Here is a 15256-nt window from a genome sequence, read left to right as displayed (position 1 = left end):
AGTGACTGAACGAATGCCTTATGTTCCTGCAGCTCACTGATGACAATCACAGTATCTGAAGTTCTATTTCATCCACACAAATTTAGGATTTTCCTTTCCTTGGATATCAGAGCACGTTAAAGCCAATTATTATGGCCACAACCTAGACTTTGTGTAACTTTAAATGGGCTACAACCTTGAACTGAAAATGAACTGTATTAACGGCATCACTCCTCCAGCTCTCAAAGAAAGAAGTAAGTCCGACTCCCGGTTTAGATACACTTATTTTAACAGCATCAATCTCAGGTGAGCCTAGTAAATCCTACCCACAAAGCAAGTGTGCATGCGTGTGCAAGTGTGTGTATGCCTCTTTCCATTTTCTCTTTGCTTTTTTCTTTCCTCTTCCCCAGGAGGTTAATGAACAAAATATTACACTTTTAAGTATATATAATGATACAGAGATAAACTACCCATCTGTCAGAAAAAGAGTTACCTAAATAAAGAAACTTAACAATTGTGCATGTAAAATTAAATCCTGGACTGACAGGGTTGTTCAGATAACACTCAGAAAAGCACAACGTGACTTAAACTGTAAGGAACAGGACAAAAACACTCCATAAAAATCAAGTCTGCCTAGAATACGCCGTATCTCCATTTGAAACACCTGCTAAGAATATGTGCCTTCACAATTCTGTCTAGGAAATATTTTTCTTCCTCTCTCACCTGTTCCCCCGCCCAACCTGCATCCACCTCCATAAACAGCAGTAATCCACCATTATAAAACAGTTGACGGTTAAAACAATGAGCCAACGGAGAAAGTACAATATTCCATAACTGACATTTACTGCATTGGCCTTGGACTTCTAATCTTTACCAGACGGGCACACAAATCAATCCATCAGCTCATAAAGGTGTGCTTTTTTAACCTCTAAAACAGATGGGATTGGCCAGAAGTGTCTGGCATGTCAAACTGCTAATCACTGCTGCCCTTTGCACAAAATAACCCACTTAAGTTGAGGCATGGTTGCACTGTAACCGACATTAGTCTGTGGGAAACCCATTTAACTGTCACACACTCCTGCCACTCCTGCTCTCCCTTAATTAAGCCTAATGCCTTATGCTTTGACCTTTTGTTCTAGCCTATTAACCCTATCTAGTACAAGTTCAATTATGTTAAACTAAAAACTTTGCTGTAAAATATTAAATGCCAAGCTCAAAAAATCATAAGGGACATCCTCCCAGCCCTTAGTTCTATGCACCCTGTTACTCCATGCATGCAACAGTAAAACCTCATTTTTGAAGTGATACTGACTCTTACGGAGTTGAGAAGAACCAAATTATGGTTCTAGTCCAACCCCCTTATTTTACCAACTGAGTCCAGAGGAACATTAAATGACTTGCCCCTTTCATAGCTTCAGCTGAGCCATACTGAAACCTTTCTGTCTCTGGCTCTAACCCTTTATTCTCCACAGTATCTCTGATTAACAGTTAAACCAACCGACAGTGTGTTAAGGATCCTAATATTTTCACCACAAATTTGGATCTTTCACCATCCTCTAGAATGCACTATACATGTCAAACTGCACAAACTGGCCTAAAGCAAAATATGCGGGCAAGTGAACAGACCTCAGAAGTAACTTCCCCATGCACACAAAACCTTCTATCCCCTCCCTATTTCTTTTCTTCTTTTTAAAGGTTAACAATGGTCATCAAGAACGGCTAGCTTCTGCAACACTCAAATATAAGACAATATGTATGAATATAATTTTTTCTTTCTTTCCTGATGCTTCATTTAAGTATTCAACAGAGAAAATTACTTAAGCCACAGAAAGCAATTACAACTCACAACTTCTCCCCAGCAGACAAATTCATAGCTGGATATCTTTGAAAATACCTCTTTTTTACACCCATATGTATGTGGATTTCTGTTCACATCTATCAGAATTTCAAAATATAAAGACAAAAAAACCTTGTTTTTTGTTTACAGTGGAAAAAAAATTCAGTGTAAAATCAAATCAGATGTAGTCCAAACTAACATGTTGTCATCACTGGGGTACTTGTAGCATATAGTAATGTGTGTTATTATTCCTCTTCCATTCTCTTCATACCGCTAGAAAACTTTCTTACTACTCTCACTGTAACACATGAAAACAATGTAAAGATTAGTAACAGATAACAAATTTTGGATTTCATCTGGGATTCTTGTGAAAAAATGCATATTAATTTTCAATTTTCAAAAGATTAATAGTCAGATTTTAATTTTGTCCTTATTGTTGACTGTCCAAAGCCCACTTTACCTATTTCCAGTATTAATCAATGCTGTCATGTCACCGGAACCTTACAGGTGAAGGTAATATGCCATTAATTGGAACATACAATAATTTTTAAGAAAGATCAGTGTTGTACTAAAATGATGACTAAATCCAATGACAGAATTTATTATGTGTTAAGGTGTAAGAAAACATGGCATCAGAGTTTAAAACTCAAAGTAAATGTGTTCATGATATTAGAATGACACCTTCAAAGGAAAGTGTCACGTGGCATTATCAGAAGGCATACGAGGATGTATAAAATGTAAAATACATGGATGGATGAGTAGTCAGAACTAAAACAAACACTGGTAGCAGAGAAAATTACCAGCAAAATAATGATTCAGAATCTTATTTACCCTTTATACTGCAAAGGAAAATGCTGTTAATTCAAATGACACATCATATCTTAGTTACAAGAGTCAGTTCATGAACATAGAGATTAAGTTTGGGTCTTTGTTGAGGAATCCTACTTTGGAAAATTTATACCAATGTATAGAATTCATGCATTCTCTAGCATATTGACTGACATTAAGGAACAATGAAAGGCAAAGACAATTCAGTTAATCAGGATAAAACAATGTTGAAAGCACAAAGTAGAATGTATCACATAATTAGTAAATGTGCTAATTTTTCTATCCTCTTACTTTGGACAATAGTCCATTGGCCTGCATATCTTTTTTACTATGATTTATAAGCATGTGACATAAAAAAAATATATATGAGCCATGAGAGAAGACGTCCCTTCTGTTTACAAAAGATACCCACTTCCAAGCATGCTTGAAGTTTAGTAAAAACACTTTGTCTTCACAAAGCAAGAAACTGGGTTAAAGTTATTTTAAGAGCATCTGTGAAATCTCAGTGTTGTAAATATATATATCCCTGATAATCTATACATTTCCTTTCGCATTTGAAAATGGCTAGTTTAGAAATTTCTGAGCTCCATTTTAAAATAAATTTCTTCTCTACCTTAGCATTATTAATCTAGTTGAACATAACAGTGTTCTAACAGAAGATTCACCTCCAGAGAAGAGCAGTTACTAGTTAAAACAACAGCAAAGGGGTTTCATATACTGCGTAAGTCCTCCAACTTAGTAGGGTTTGAATCATCAAGTCATTCTTGATGGCCTCTAACTTTTAGATTAATTAACACCAAAATTAATTCTAGACATGAGATTTTAAAATGCCTCCATCTTCCCAACCAGTCAAATCCAATGCGATTAAATGTGTCAAGCTGGTGGTTTTTACCACTACCATAACCTAAGGAGACTATCTCTAAGGCTCTATAAAAAATTTTGTTTCCTTAAAAAATAATTAAATGTTCCCCCAAAGGGTTCGCTAAATGTGTTTTCTAATATATTGCTGTTTGTGTATTTTTGAAGAAACCTAGCATTATAAAACAATTTTAAGTGCCAAGTAATTATAATGTCACCAATAGTTTCACTTTTTTCTTCATAATTAATATGCCTAGAAAGATGATGATAAATTTTAAGGAAGAAATATTATCCCTTTTAGAAGTCCTAATTTAAACAGTCTAAAGAAAAAAAACCCTGTAGAACAGTAGCTACTACAAATTAGCTACAGATAATAATTAGCTGCTGTTATATATAAATACATAAAGACTCCATTCCTGATCCCCCCAAAGCCAGATTTTACCAGTAACTGGGATTGGTACGGTTCATTTCAACAAATGTGTTTATAAGAGCCTTCTCTGTGCCAGGCACCTACGGTACCAAAAGTACACTGATGAAAAGCCCCCATTCACAGAGCTTAGGGTCTACTGAGAAACACAAACACTAAACAAGTGGGACTATTACAATCAGGAAGGAGTACAGAGAACTGTAAGAGACAAATCGGATCTTACTGGAGGCTTGGGGACTGTAGTGAGCATCTACACACTCTTGCCCACTGTCCCAGTAGTGAGAATATTCCTTCTAAATCTGCTTCACAAATGTGGTCAGTCTGGGCTACCATTAGGTTTCTTCTCTTGCTCTCATTTAGAAGGGTGGATCTAGACACGCTTGGCTCAGGGCATCACCACCTTCGTCCACACAATGCCCTCTCATCTTCCTACCTTTTTACAGGAGAGCACTGAAACAAGGGCCATAACCTTACCTTATATTCCCAATTGAACTGAGACACCCAACTATCTGCACTGATGATTTTAGAACATGACTCCTCAGTAATAACCAGAGCTGACCTGTGAGTATTTTGATCCCACTAGTCAACTAAAGGTACCTGGCTCTGTTAACCTACAAAGAGAAGTTTCCCTACTGGTTTTTAAGTAGAACTCAAAATGTATATAACATGTAGGAACAAAGCTGCTGCATGAATAGATGCGTAGCTCCACTGTAAAACTTGTTTTAAATTCTCAGCCTAGAAAGTAACATTCCAACTACTAGAATACATGAATCGTAAGACTGTTCTGAAGACCATATTTCAGCCCCAGGAGAAGAAAATAGGCTACAAAGACAAGGGGTGGGGGGGTGTAGTTGGCTCTGCCTCACTGTACTTCTCAAGACCGTCTTTCTGATTATCATGAGGTCAGCTTGGACTTTACTGCTGGATCCATCACCAAAGATTAATAACTACTTCTTAACACCTGGTACATAGCCCTCTTGCTGAGACTGCCTTAATAAAACAAAGTGTGAAATAAATTAAGACTTGATTTCTTATCCTGGGTTTACTCAACTGCTATCTGTATGAGGTTTTTTTTTGTTTTGTTTTGAAGGAGCTCAGGCTTCTTTTTTTTTTTTTTTTTTTTTTTTTTTTTTTTTAGATTTTCATTTATTTATTTGACAGAGAGAGATTACAAGTAGGCAGAGAGGCAGGTAGAGAGAGAGGGTTGGGAAGCAGGCTCGCCACTGAGCAGAGAGCCTGATGCAGGGCTCAATCCCAGGACCCTGAGATCATGACCTGAGCTGAAGGCAAAGGCTTAACCCACTGAGCCACCCAGGCACCCCTACTATCTCTATGAGTTTTAAAATTTACTAAAATTCTCAGGGGTTCAATTTCCTCCTCTGTAAAATGCAAGCAAATGTTTCGGATATTTTATTTTTTTTTTCAGTTTTTATTTAAATTCCAGTTAGTCAACATACAGTGCAATATTAGTTTCAGGTGTACAATATAGTGATTCCACATTCCCATACATCATAGCATTAACAACGACAACGATATTGGAAGATAAGCAAGTAATTTTACCCCGTTGCGTCACAGGTATACCCTGGCAATAAAGAAAAAGAAAAAAAAAAAAAAAAAAGGACAAGTTAGAAATTGGGAAAACAGGAAAAAGAGGAAACAAAAAAAAAAAAAAAGAGAGAGAGAGAGAGAAAGGAAGATCAAAAGAAAAAGGTGTGTAAGGGCTAAACAGTAGCATTTACTATTATTTGATTTATAGTTTATACCAACCACCTATCCTATGTGCTTTTCCATTATGATGCCTCTATAAAACCAACTTGTTTGATAATGGGGAGGACAAGATACCTCTAGGACAAATATACTTAAACCTGGAGCATCCTTAGGTTTTATCAAATTCCCTTCCAATCTGAAAATCTAAGGATTCTATGAAATTACTTCAACTCATAAAAGCTGAAGAAAAAACAAAACAAAACAAAACAGGAAGAGGAAAATATGACACTGATTCAGGTCAGTCAAGAATTACTAGGATTGGTAAGAGCAATGTTTATTAACAAAGTAAACAATGCAATTCTTTGAGTTTTGCCTCAACAACACCAAACATCTGGATATTGGGAAAGAACCAGATGGTGAATACAAAATTTCTATCTTCAATCCCTGGCCTCAAGGAGATTCAGTCTATTTCAATTAAAATTTTTAAAGAGGCATGGATGGAAATATCTAAATATGTATCTGAACCCTAGAAAGTTTGCCCCCCCAAGAGTTCGCTTATGCAGTTTCTTTCTTACCTGGCCAGATACCATATATTCTCTTAATAAAACATCATAGTAAAACATTCTTTTGCAGGTTTTATAGAAACCCTTTTGTTTATCCAACATTTACTTGGCAATTCAAAATCCAAAGCACACTAGAAAATATTATGTATATGAGTGTTATTACTCATCCTTGTGTCTCCAATGTTGTTTGAATTTGACTGTACCTTTTAATGTAAAGGGAACCAGTCGGCTTCTTTCTTTTTTTTCTTTTTAAGATTTTATTTATTCAAAAAAAAAAAGATTTTATTTATTCATTTGACAGACAGAGATCACAAGTAGGCAGAGAAGCAGACAGAGAGAGAGGAAGGGAAGCAGGCTCCCTGGCAAGAAGAGAGCCTGATACGGGGCTTCATTCCAGGACCCTGGGATCATGACCTGAGCCAAAGACAGAGGCTTTAACCCACTGAGCCACCCAGGCGCCCCTCGGCTTGACTCTTTTGGGTTCAAAATTCCATAAATTTTAAATGAGGTAAGTAAAAAGAGGTAAAGAGGTTTAGGACTACATTTCTCATGACCTCAACAATAAAAGAGCATGTCTGATGTACACTTAAAAATACACTGTATGCCACAAACCTCCTAAATCAAAAATCTCTTTCCTGACAATAGTCTACTCCCAAAACGAAGCCAAATACTCATCTTTCTATTTCTGCTTCCTTCTGGTAAATTCACAAACACATTATTAATTTCCTCTTTGTATCAAAGAGCCTAGTTTATTAGCATAACGTAGTCTTTAAAATAAAATTATTGTGGGTGAAGATAGGGCAATGAAACAAAATTCATGTCAAGAACCGTTACAGTCAAGAATTTTAACTTTTCAACAAGGAAGAGCTCTGGGTCTGATTTTGTGGCAACTGCTCCTTGAAGTAGACAAACATAATTAGCCTTGGGAATACCTGGATTAAGACCATGACAAGGTGTTCTAATGAATTATATTGAGAAACATAGTTGCTTTCTCTGCCTCAAAGAACATTATAGTTACTCTGTGGTATACTTTCCAAGGGTTAGCATTTGAGGAGGAAAAAGAGCTTGCACGGTTGCCCTTGGTGCTTACATTTTTCAGGTAAGCACAGAGAATGGGGCATTAGTTCTCCAGAGAATTAACAATAACTCCTGCAGAATTATCAACCGGAAATAAGAGTGCCTTCCTTCTCGGACTGGTCTTTGAGAATCCAGGCTGGGTGGACTGGATGTGCTCCTTGAGTTCTCCGGCTATCAAGGTTGGGCGCAGGATCGTTGATGACATTCTAGAAATCAAATAGAGACTGGTTTTCTCTTACAAAGATGGCATAGTCTCATGAAAAAGCAAATCATTATCAATGAAATTAGCTGTGTGACCTCGAGAATTTTTTAGATTAGGTTTCTTTATCTCTGTAAGTAGAGAAAATGATAGCTTTATGCCACATGGAACTGTAAAGGGGCCAGCTCAATGCCTGGCCAAAGCAGGTGCCCCCCCAATCCTCTTCCTTTTCCTGATCTTTCTCCTAATAAAAAAGGACAATGCAAAAAAGGGTAGCTTTTCTCTATTTCAAGTTTTTCCCCTTGTCTACTCCTGTTAAAACCACAGGCTTGAAATCTTTACTGTTTACTGACAACAGCATACATCAATATATAGAACCAGAATTCCAGAACAGAAGTCAAACGAATCTCCCTTGCTCTGTAATCTACCGACGTTACCCAGAGAAACAAAAGGACTTTCCCATTATCTGTATCATACATTGTTTTAGGAGCAGATCCTAAGCTAGAAAAAGTATATGTGGGATAACATAACAAATACTTAAAAATTAATTTTTCAAAAATCAAACTTGAGCCTACATGACCCATTGTGCAAATACTCCTTATACAGGAAAAAAGTGAAACTGTGATTAATTCCTTTGAGGATGTTTCTTATTATATCCTATCTGGGAGGGTTTCACAGGTTTTCTAGTACTTTTTCTTGGTGTTCGTCCCCTTCTTCTATCTACCCTCCTTCCCTTAATCTGTTTTTTTTTTCCTAGTGTATACATCTACCACTCTTGTAGATTACTATAAATTCATAAATTCAAGAATCAAAAAAAATCTAAGAAAGTATGCTTTTCAAAAACCAGTTACAATCCCTTAAAGATTTCCTATCTCTCAAATTCTGAAGAGATCCCATAAAAGATAAAACCTTTTTTTTTTTTTTAAAGATTTTATTTATTGATTTGACAGACAGAGAGCACAAGTAGGCAGAGGCAGGCGGGGGTGGGGGGTTGGGGGGGGATGCAGGCTCCCCGCTGAGCAGAGAGCCCGATGCAGGGCTCCATCCCAGGACCCTGAGTTCATGACCTGAGCTGAAGGCAGAGGCTTAACCCACTGAGCTACCCAGGCCCCTGAGAAAACCCTTTTTTATCTCGAACTTCTAATTCTCAAATTTTGATTATGTTCTGTCACATGCAAGTTCACTTAGCTACATTATGTTATTAAATCAACACAATTATAATACTATTTTCATTTTAAGACTGCATATAAACATGATTTCCTAACTACTGCAATGCAAAATTATCATCCAACTTTTTAAAATACGGTAACATATTTAAGATGTTCACATGTTATACACAGTATGGGCAAATTCAACAATTAAAAGCCCACAACTACAAAGAGAAGCTAGTGTAGCCACTATGTGATTTAAGCTTTCCTCTTATCTATCTAAAGCTAATCACCTGACTTTTCACCCAGTAACCTCACATTGTTGGTACAGGTAAAATAAAGCATCCCAATAACAAGAGAAGCTCCTAATTTCTTAGTTCCTGATCAGTCCTCAATTCATCACCAAATTACAGATTTGAAAATAAGAAGCCCTGTCATTTAACACGTGACTGAAAAAAGACTCTCTTAATTAGAAGTCCAAGGGCAAGAGACTCAGTCCGTTCCACCAAAGCTCTGAATAAATACCAGCATCAGGTCAGTAAGACTTGTCCTGGTCCTAGTGGTATCTTAAGCTGATGACTCAAGTTCCCAGCAGACTTCTAGTTTAATATTTCTTGAAGCACTAGGCTTAGTCACAGAGTGACCTGAAATTTAAAGCAAATAAGGGTCTCTTCCTTTCATCCTTAAAGACATTTTTGCTAAATGACACAAAGTTAAAGAGGCAAGATGGGTTTTAATTTAGAGTTTTTATTCCCTGAGGTATACCAAGTCAAAAAATTTCCCGGGGAGAGTGAAACATGCTAGCTTTGAATTTCAAACACAACTATTAACCCTGTCAGAGAAGAAATTCTATTTCCAAATTTCTTAACAAAATGCTCCCCCCTCCACCAGTCTCATTTATTAAAAGAGGAAGGTAAGACAGAAGGAAGGGTGGGAAAGAGGACAGGTGGATGGAGAAAGGTAGGGAGGGGAAGAGGGAGAGAGAGAAGAAGGAAGGGAGGAAGGATGGATGGACGGACGGATGGATGTCACAAGCATCCTCCTAGCCGAAGTTTCAACATACTCTGGGATTATCCTTGAATTTATTTCAACCAAAAACCAAATCAGATGAATTATCCAAATCAGGTAGTTATCCATAACATTATCTTCAGGAACAATCTATCTTAAAATCTGGCAAAGACAATAAGAAAAAAATCTTAATACTACTTAGTAAATACAGTAATAGCAGTCCTTTTTTTTCATAACTACATTTTTGAGTTGCCAATCTCCTAATGAATTCTTTAAATCTCTCTCTCATTCTATTGCTCCCAGAGTTCTAGGCCAAATGTTATCCCTAGCATGATCTAAGGTATTAATTTTAACAAAATGCAAATACGGTGGTAAAACGTATCAAGTTTCCCTCTTTTCTGATCTTCTCAATGTTCTATGAACTTAAAAAGAAAAATTACCTTGTTTCGGGTGTATTGACACCCTAAAATACCACAAGGTTTGTAATGCTTTATCTGTAATATTTGCAATATAGTGCAGGAATCCATTTGAATTTCAAGGTTCATAGTGCAGAGAATGTACTATTATAATGGCAACAGTTAGTATAATGTTATCTCAGTAGCTGTATTTATTATGAAAAATTAAAACTGCCCTTCATAACTGCAGTAAAGTGAAAGGAAAGGTCTGTTCTAAATGACCTCTAATTTTTAGAATCCTAAATATTCAATATCCATCAAATTGAATGTTAAATTTCAAGGAACAAAAAAACAACAGATGGGCATTTATAACATAATGTGTGAAGAAACCCTGATAAGACTTCAGATGTCTCTTATTTGCAGTTTTCCCCTGCCCCTGATAATGTGCTTAAAGGAAACATTCTTTCTGTAGTAATTTACATCGAGTTATCGTCATCAGCAATCCTATAAAGGAAGTCTCTAGTTCACTACCCAAATGCAGCACTCTTTTCCATGTTCGGGAAAACCCTTAGAAAACACAAATTCTTAAAAGAATAAAGAAAAGGTGATCTAATATGAATTCATTTTCTTCCAAACAAACTGTAAGTCCTGGTTCTATCCTGGTACCCAGTTTTCCTCTCCCAACTTAGGTAGATTTAAGAGACACTCTAAAGCAGAGTGTGCACAGGCACAAATGGGGAATTTGTCATTTTCCCTCTCCAAACAACCACTATTTATATAATATTGCTGCCTTCATAAAAGGGAATCCATTACCATCAGCAATTCATGTCCCTGCTTCAGCATCAGATGCAAACAGGATACGGAAACAAGATCTCTCTCCTCCATTTACTTTTTGTTCATTCCAACCTCTGGACATAATCCTCAGTCCCATTCCACTGGTCTGCTACATCATCTGACACTCCTGATTTCTACCTTTTCAAGTCTTAGTGACCATCCTGTTACAGTTCTGTGATTGTTTTGGTGTCTAAATACTACAGGATGAGTTTGCCCATTACCCTCCAGACAGCAACTTAAGGAAATGAATCTTGAACAATTCAGTTCAGGGATTCAAGTGTATTATCCTGAGGTCCCTCCCCCTGCCCTGTTCTGTTGAGAATGTTTGACTTTTCAATAGTAATCAATGTGCTTTTTGGTGATCAATACACTTTTCATAAAAATATTTCCTCAGTTGTTAGATGTGGGTACAGGGGCTTTGTTAAAAGAGCAAATGCTTCTTTCCCTAGTCTTCACCCACAAAACAGTAACTCAGTATTAAAACAAAACAAAATGCACCCGGATGGTGTATTAGCTTCCTGAAGGGGCATATGGAAAAAGCACATGAGTAAAGAAACTGCCCCTCACCATAGCCGAGAAGGGAAGCTACAAATGAGGGCATTTTCATGAAAGAACACATCCCAAAATGCAGAAGCTGTTTACTTTAGAAAAGGGGGTTGGAGAAGAGAGAGCAAGAGAGAGAGAGGTGTAGCACTGACAGATAAACAAGAATTCTTCTTTATTAACTTACACTCTAAAAACTAACGGTATCTGGCAATCTAAAGTCTGAAAAACAAAACTGATCCTATCACAGTTTAAGCTGAACAACACTTTCTTGATGGATGTTTTGAACTTATTTTGGCAGAATTATCTTTTAACCTGATACATAAAACTACTTTTCCAAAATAACACTTAAAATACGAGCTTTCAAGTGTCTTACAATCTGCAAGTCTTAAAATTAAAAGTCTCATCCCTTTACCATCACATATCCTAAGCCATTTTGATTTAACATCACCTTCTGTATCATTGCCGCCTATTATTGGTTTGCAATGAAATCTGTACAATTAATAATAACCTTCTTCCCTCTCATCTTTCTAGAGAGCCAAGGATGACATATCTTCTTATCTCCCTACTTGTTCCATTAGATTGACATATTTTGCCTCATCTGTCACCTTCCATAAAACTCTGCTTTCAGATATGAGTTAATTCATTTTTAGTTGTCCTCAATGTTCTAAAATAGTGATGTTTGACAGAATTAATACAGTGCTCTAGTTCTCTCTGTTCAACTGGTACTTAATTAAAGATCTTGGAGGCCATCTTTCTCTCAGGTTACACCATTTAAAGAAGGAACGTTACTTCCTCCAGACAATGTGATAAGCCACATGGCACTAAAGCTGCCATCCCCAGGTCTCCCATTTAACAGATTGCTTTACCAAGTATAAACTACCAGCAAGACAGATTACCACTTTATTTCACACTGATTTACTTTTAACCTCTCTGAACCCTCAGTCTACTTTGTCTACACTCTCTCTTACCTTGTGAATCTCCAGAATTTCTGGCGTTTTAACAATCCTTTATACTTTTATCATTGCTTCTGTTTGAAACAGACCTCAGAAAGTCCTAGTTTAATCTGTAACATTTCTTAAATTTCTGGTTAACAATGCAGAAAAGTCGTGAAGCCATCAGAGAGTGCAAACTTGGAGCACAAACTGAAAATTCCCTGTTTTAAACTCTTTTGAATTAGTACCTTTTGGAGAATAGCCACTCAACTTGATATGTCATAATTTTCATTTCTGAAGGCACCATGGATAATTTAAATTGGCACTTGTTATTTATTACACAAATAATTGTTCTCTTGGATGGCCTTTTGAAAGCTAGCACTTCTTTATCATTTTTTGGCCCTACTGGAACCACAAGAGACATGTCAATTTAAGCAAACTTCAGGAGCAATAAACTAACAAACAGACTCTAGGTGGTGGTATAGGTTATTTTTTATCATGATGTTTTGCTCTTAAAACTGCAAGAGTCAGAGGAGCCTTTAGCCTCTTCTACAGACAATTCTTTCTTACAGACCTACAATCTTTTAGGATGTTTCAATTAGTAAACTCCAAGTTCTACAGAGTTTTGGAGGCAAATGCAAGATATGGATCTAAGTCAAGTTTTCCTGCAGACATTAAACAAGGTTTTCAATTGCTTCAAAAGCACTGCAGAGATCTCACTTGAGTAAAACTTACAATGAGCAGACCTTTTTTTTTTTTTTTTTAATACGTATTTACTCATAGGGCACTTTCAGGGGTAGGTGTGGAAGGAGGTGTTTCCCCACCAGAGTGAATGAAGTGGACTAGAGAAGCAATCCCACAGCGGTTTCATTGACTGATTGTTCTTTGTCTCTAGGAACTAATTCCAGACAGAGAAAAGTTGCTACTGGTGATGAAGCCTTATTCTCGGAACCAGCTAAACCCACTCAACATCACTGAACCCCCAAGCAAAACCAAAGCAACTTATTTCTAAGTTGAAAAACATTTCACCAAACTCCAGGCAGCAGCCTAGTTAGGTGCCAGGCAATGGAAGCACTAGATGTGTTTAAAAAGTCCACTCATTTCAGGGCCTCTTCCACGAAGGTGGCAAACCGGTGATTAAACACTGAATAATCCATCGGGAAGATGCACCCACTCGCTAAACCTATGATTCACTAATAAGTAGGTTCAACGCGATTCACAACTTTAAAGAATGAGTTACCAAAGCCCTCTGCTTCACAAATCCCACTCCCCTCCCCCAAATGTAAAGAGCATTCATGGTACATAACCCAACACCTATTTTCACTTTGGACACCTATACACAGTCTTTCTCCCTCTAAAGACAGTTTTTCAGCCCCGGACCATCTCACAATTTAATCATTTACATTACCGGAGACAAACTCCAACTTAGTTCCACCGACTGAGTGAGAAGTCCTTGTAGGTAGGAACGTCTTAATTTTTGTCTAAAATAAGATGTCCTATTAAGAAACTGAACGCAAAAGTACTTATCATTCTGTTCTTTTACTATCTTCAGAAACCCATTAAATCACTCATGAGATAGAAGGTAGAACCGCCTGCAATGCTTCAGAGATCAACATGTGTCAGAGTCCGGGCTTGCTCGCCTGCGAGACACAGTTGATTCCTTTGTTCCTCCAGACTGAACACCAACTCTTGCTTAAAATTTGGAAACTACTTTGGAAAGGATGGGAAGGTTTGTAGACAATTTCCAGGGAAACCGTTCATAAAGCAGTATTCACTAGTAGTAAGGAGGGCAGAGATGTAACAGGAGAGAAAAGAAGCCTCCCAGGACCTCCACGGGGCTCACCCCAAACGTGAGCCCCGCTCCTGGCTCGGAGGGTGAAAGTGATGGTTGAGGCCTCGGGTCCAAAGAGCCTCGCCCTCGGGGAAGGTGGGGGAGTGCGGGGGGAGGCCAAGGACCGATTGCGGGTCCGGTGGGGGGGCCTGGAGAGCTGTCCCCTTTCCTGTTCACTTTTCTCGACCCGGAATCCGGCGAGCGCGGAGCCGGGAGGCACCGGGCGAGAGGCGGGTGGCAGCGCCCGGCGCCGCCCAGGTCGCCCCGGGGAAGCAGGACCGAGAGCCGCGCGACGAGGAGCGCCCGGACTCCGGGCCGAGGGGGCAGCCGAGCGGAGGCGCGACCCGGGCCGGGCCACCCGGCCCGCCTCAGGGGACACACGGCGGCGGCCCCTCGGCCCAGGACTGCCACAGACCGGCCGGTGAGCCCGGGGCCAACTCCACAACTTGCCGGCCCGGCTGCCTGGGCCCCCCGAGTGCCCGGGAAGGTTCGGACGCGGCAGGAGGGGCGGAACGTCCCCGGAAACGCTTCCTCCCCGCCGCCGAGCCCACCCCGCCGTCCGCGTTCGCTCCCGCCGGCGGCCGCGCGATCCCCGCGGCCCCGACATCCCCGCGGCCCCGACGCCCCCGCGGCCCTGCCCGCCGCCGCCGCCGCCGCCGCCGCGGGCCGCGCTCCCGGGCCGTTTCCGGCGGCGCCCGCGGCCGCTCCCGGAGCCCCCGGCCGGGGCCGCCACTCACCCGAGGCCGCCGCGGCTCCGAGCCTCGGGCTCCGTCAGGCTCACTCCGCGAAGGCGCCCCGCCGCCCCGTCCTCCCCGGCGCCCCGGCGAGCTCTTCCTTCAGATCGGCAGCGCTGCCAAGCGCAGGGGCGGCCGCGGGGCCACCGGCGGGCGTGCGCGGGCGGGCGCGAGGGCTCGGGGCCGGGTCGTCCCTCCGCCTCGGCCGCCGCCTCCTCCTCCTCCTCCTCCTCCGCCACCGCCGCCGCCGCCGCCTCCCGAGTTCGGGGCTCTGCTGCAATGTCTGCGAGGCTGACTTTGAGCGCCTCGCTCGCCGCCCGCCCGCAGCCGCGCTCCTCCCTCCGCCGCCGAGT

At 40.1% G+C, this 15256-nt stretch overlaps 1 protein-coding gene across 1 annotated transcript in view; it reads right to left on the bottom strand.

Annotated features, from left to right (window-relative positions):
• The window catches only part of NRIP1 (nuclear receptor interacting protein 1), a 95967-nt gene extending 80952 nt beyond the window's left edge, over positions 1–15015 (bottom strand). The window contains exon 1 of the mRNA XM_080830367.1: positions 14907–15015. The gene's annotated coding sequence lies outside the window, so the exon portion shown is untranslated. The remainder of the gene's footprint in view (positions 1–14906) is intronic.
• Between the last annotated feature and the right edge of the window lie 241 nt (positions 15016–15256).

The sequence above is a fragment of the Martes martes genome, assembly GCF_963455335.1.
Source record: "Martes martes genome assembly, chromosome: 1".
Classification (NCBI taxonomy): Eukaryota; Metazoa; Chordata; class Mammalia; order Carnivora; family Mustelidae; genus Martes; species Martes martes.
The sequence above is the reverse complement of the archived record's forward strand: the minus strand, read 5'-3'. Positions and strand labels throughout refer to the sequence as shown.